Consider the following 5,656-nt stretch of genomic DNA (forward strand, 5'->3'; position numbering starts at 1 on the left):
AATATCCGTGGAAGAAGAACTAGAGCTACAAGAATTCCCACCTTTGAAACTCCCGAACCTTTCCGGTTATGCAATCAGGTGTTGGGGATACAGGGGAAGCATAATATCTCACCCAAATCTAGCAAATCCTACATCTAGCTGTATCCATCCTTCAACACATAACCGAGAAAAACTTCAGAAATCATCTACCTCAACCTTCGAAAAGCATCCGTTATACAAGTTATGGCAATACTCCCGAACTCCCGCCCCAGTACTGGGTGGCGTCGAGGTTATCTCACCAACTACTGCATAAAAGAGATTTTCGATGTCGGCGAAACTCAGGTATTCCAGAATCTCAACGATAAAATTGTGACGACAACACCTTGGAGCTCAACTCCCCGGGACACTGCCACAACCCCTAAATGACAGGAGGCACCAAGAACAATGTTCTCGTCACAAATCGATCGGAACGATTCCAAGATACCCGCGTGATCCTAAAAAAATTTAGTGAAATTTGAGAAGAGAAGAGTCAAAACTCTACGTCAGGATGCCTTACCAGAGCGATGAAGGGACTGGGGAGTAAAAATAATTCCTAACTCTCTGATATATATAATTCCTAAAAGACTCAAAACATTTTTCTAGACTCAACAACGCCAACGATTCGATCAAGCAGGGAGCTCCTAAGGTCGGGGAAGGCTCTGATTACCAACTTGTAACGCCCTCGATACGGCTATATCTCCTACGTGTCGAAGCATGACTTAGAGGCATAACCGCATTGAAAGCAATGTCGCAAGTAAGGTAATCTTCACAACAACCCATGTAAATAGATAAAAGGGGAAAAGGTACATAGTTGGCTTACACTCGCCACGTCACACAAATACATGAATAACATTACAATCATCCAATACACTCATGGTCTGACTACGGTACCGAAATAAAGATCAACCCCCACATGCGACAAAGTACCCGATTGCCCCAACTGGGCACCACTACTGATCATCTGGGAAAGACACATAGTAACGACGAGAGTCTTCATCAAACTCCCACTTGAGCTCAAGCGCATCGTCTGGAACGGTATCAACGATTCCTGCATCTGGTTTTGGAAGTAAACTGTGAGTCATGGGGACTCAGCAATCTCACACCCTCGCGATCAAGACTATTTAAGCTTATAGGTAAGACAAGGTATGATGTGGAGCTGCAGCAAGCGACTAGCATATATGGTGGCTAACATACGCAAAAGAGAGCGAGAAGAGAAGGCAAAGCACGGACGAATAACTATGATCAAGAAGTGATCCTAGAACAACCTACGTCAAACATTACTCCAACACCGTGTTCACTTCCCGGACTCCACCGAGAAGAGACCATCACGGTTACACACGCGGTTGATTCATTTTAATTAAGTTAAGTTTCATGTAATCTACAACCGGACATTAACAAATTCCCATCTGCCCATAACCGCGGGCACGGCTTTCGAAAGTTCAAATCCCTGCAGGGGAGTCCCAACCTAGCCCATCACAAGCCCTCACGGTCAACAAAGGATATTCCTTCTCCCGAGACATTCCGGTCATACTCGGCATCCCGGTTACAAGACATCCTCGATAATGGTAAAACAAATCCAGCAACACCGCCCGAATGTGCCGACAAATCCCGATAGGAGCTGTACATATCTCGTTCTTAGGGCACACTCAGATGAGCGCTCCATCCAACTAAAACCAAACCTTGAGTTTCCCCGAGGGGGCGCTGCACAGGGCTCTAGTTTTGACCAACACTCATAGGAGCACTGGCCCGGGGGGGGGGGGTTAAATAAAGATGACCCTCGGGCTCCGGAAACCCAAGGGAAAAATAGGCTAGGTGGAAAATGGTAAAACCAAGGTTGGGCATTGCTGGAGGAGTTTTATTCAAGGCGAACTGTCAAGGGGTTCCCATTATAACCCAACCGCGTAAGGAACGCAAAATCCGGGAACATAACACCGATATGACGGAAACTAGGGCGGCAAGAGTGGAACAAAACACTAGGCAAAAGGCCGAGCCTTCCACCCTTTACAAGGTATATAGGTGCATTAAGATAACAAGATAATATAGGTGATATCCCAACAATAAACAGTGTTCCAACAAGGAACGATCTCCAATCTTCACCTGCAACTAGCAACGCTATAAGAGGGCTGAGCAAAGCGGTAACATAGCCAATCAACGGTTTGCTAGGACATGGTGGGTTAGAGGTTTGACACGGCAATTTGGAAGGCATGATGAGCAAGTGGTAGGCACCGTAGCATAGGCATAGCAAAAGAGCGAGCATCTAGCAAGCAAAGATAGAAGTGATTTCGAGGGTATGATCATCTTGCCTGCAAAGTTGTTAGAGTTGACTTGATCCTCGTAAGAGAACTCAACGGGCTCCTCGTTCATGAACTCGTCTCCTGGCTCTACCCAAACAAGAACAACAAGCAAAAGGAACACAATCAACCATGTGCAATGCTCAAGCAATATGATGCAAACATGGTATGATATGCGGGATGCGGTATGTGCATATGCAAGATTTGACAAGGAATGTTTGAACTTGGCCTCAACTTGGAAATCCAAGAGTGCCACTGGAAAGGTGAGGTGATTTCGGTTGAAATCTATATAAAGATCACCGGAATCGGATGCACGGTTTGGAAATGGCAAGCAAAACAAATATGGCACCGGTCTGCGATAATCAGCAAGTGACCAACTAAATGCATCAAGATAAATATGCTACAGCACCCAAACATGACAACAAAATACATGGCAGGGATCCACTCATGATGCTTGACAAAAGATGAACACTGAGCTACGGATAATTCATCCATTAACAGGTTCAAACAAGCATGGCAAAAGTGCAAATGATAACATGTTTCAGACTTAGTGAAATTAACACAAGTCTGGAATTTATCCTCGGGAAGCACACTTTAGAGCATGAAAACTACATGCTACAGGAACTTAACATGGCAAATCAAGGCATTGCATGAAGCTACCCAAAGCACTTAACAAAAGTCCCTTAGTGACCTTGAGCCAAAAGGGATCAGAAAATATAATTGCAAGCATGTGAACATGGCAAAAACATAAACAGATTCAGACTTAGTGAAAAACTGGAGCATGCAAATCAGTTAACGAGTAGGCATGTTTACGAGCTCGATGCACTCACTACAGAGCATGGCATGACAAACTAAGCATACACCCATCAAGAATATATAACATAGAAGCTAGAAATGGCAAGAACAACAACATAGCATGCAAGGATCAATAGCAACATCCTCGGCAAAATCGCTAAACATGTCAACAATCTGCCAGGATTCACGATATAGCAAAAGTAGAGCTCGATTGACTCAAGCTAGGGTGCTCCATAAATGCAAACAAAGACAAGGATGGATAGAGCACCACAATGTTAACAAAACATCCTTACTGATCATCCTCAAAAGAGGCACGGATCACTAGGAAACAACATGAACATATGGCATAACAACAAAATCAGGACAAGAACTTAGTGAAATTCTAAGTCCCTGAAATCAGCATTACCAATTACGCTACTTTGCAAGCTTGTGCTAGTCACCACAAATATTACAAAAATACATGGCAAGCACCTCTGTAAAGATGGAATGGCATATAACAAAACTCATGTAGAGCTCAGGAGCGTAGCATGCACACATTAATCATGACAAAAATGACAAATAGTTATTTGATGAAACAGATCTGACAAATTCACCACATAGCCCTCTTCCAACAGCATTTCGGGGGTCAAGATGAGCTCAAATGAAAATGATGCAATGAGATGAAATGATGTACTCATCGAGGCGAACATTTTGATATGCTACACGCACAAATCGGAGCTACAGATGCGGAGTTACGGCATGCCAAAGTTTGCAAATATTTAGGGTTTCGGGAAGAAGAAGTCAACCGAAGCGTTCTGGATCTGGATCTGGCCGATCCACACTGTAGCGATGCACACGGATCGAGGTTGAACGTCACCGGAGAAGAAGGGGCCGGCGGGGCGTGGTCGCCGGACCGGCTGGACGGCACCAGCGTCGGAGAGGAGAGGCGACCGCGGGCGGCGTCCGCGCGATGGTCGGTGGGGCGCCGGAAGCGGATGGCGGCGGGACTCGGCGCCGGAGTAGGTGGCGACGCTCGCGGACGGCGAGCCGAGGCGGAGCTCCGGCCGGCTCCGGCGATGGAGCACAGCGGTTTCGGGGAAGGAGGGCGTCGAACTTGGTGAGGATGAAGGCGGGCGGCGGCAGAGAGGATCTGGGCCGCGGGGGCCTCAAGCGGGCTCGACGGGCTGCGGGCGCGGGGTGGCCGCGCCTGCCACATGTCGTGCGCTGATTGGCACGGGTGCGGCAGCGGGATTCGTCTGGCGGCGGCCGGACGTGTCCGGTGGCGGCGGGGCAATTTTTAGGATTAGGGGAAGAAAGAGACCCGGGATTTTTGGAGGAAGGACTATAAATAGAGGTAGGAGGAGCTAGGAGACTCCAAATGAGGTGCGGTTTTAGGCCACGTGATCGTGATCGAACACTCTAGATGATAGGAGAGGTTTTGGTGGTTTTTGGGCCAAATTGGAAGGGTGTTGGGCTGCAACACAAACGAGGCCTTCTCTGTCCCTCGGTTAACCGTTGGAGTATCAAACGAAGTCCAAATGGCACGAAACTTGACAGGCGGTCTACCGGTAGTAAACCAAGGCCGCTTGGCAAGTCTCGGTCCAATCCGGAAATGTTTAACCCGCACACACGAAAAGAGGTAGAAAGGGGCACTGAAGGAGGTAGGAGCGCCGGAATGCAAAACGGACAACGGGGAAAATACTCGGATGCATGAGACGAACACGTATGCAAATGCAATGCACATGATGACATGATATGAGATGCATGACAAAGGCAACAACACACGAAGACAAAAACCCGACACCGAGGAAAATAAAATAACTTAGGCCGGAAACGGCAAGAGTTGGGATGCAGATAAGGTAAATTACATCCGGGGTGTTACAACCCGCAAGCGGCGGGTACGGCCTGTCGGCTCTGTACCAGACCAGTCGGCGGGGCCCACCAGCCGACGGGCCCTAGCAGTCGGCAGAGAAGATGGCAGGCAAAGAGACTGACGGCTGGGCCCTGCGCCTAGTCAGTTTACCATTGTACCCCCGGGGGGTAGGCCTATATAAACCCCCCGGGGCACCCATGCAAAGGGTTCGGACCCATTAGAACTAGACCAGACCTTAGAAAAGGAAGAGAGCTGGCCTAGCCTCCTCCTGTCTACAGATACAGCTCGAGGAGCACCATTGTACTCACTTTTTCCTTAGTGATCATGCGAAGACCCCGCAGAGCAGGACTAGGGGTGTTATCTCCTAGGAGAGCCCCGAACCTGGGTAAAGTTCGCTGGTGTATGTGTCTACGCCTCATCCCGTTTCCAGGCACCGGCGACGTTCTACTCGCCCCCACCATGATAACCATCCATTGGCATATGTCGCACCCAACCCCCGACAAACACCATGCCACTGTTGATTGTCGGCAAAACATTGAGATACCTGGTTTTTTAATTCTAGTAAATCCAAAACTCGTGTGAAATTAATGAAACTTGGCATGCTATCATGGAGCGGCATCAACATGTCGTGGTGAAAATTTTGTCCCATTTGGGGCAGGTTTGGGTATAAGCTTCTCACAAACCAGAGCTTGTCACAACA

Source organism: Triticum aestivum, chromosome 2A (genome assembly GCF_018294505.1).
Source record: "Triticum aestivum cultivar Chinese Spring chromosome 2A, IWGSC CS RefSeq v2.1, whole genome shotgun sequence".
Lineage (NCBI taxonomy): Eukaryota > Viridiplantae > Streptophyta > Magnoliopsida > Poales > Poaceae > Triticum > Triticum aestivum.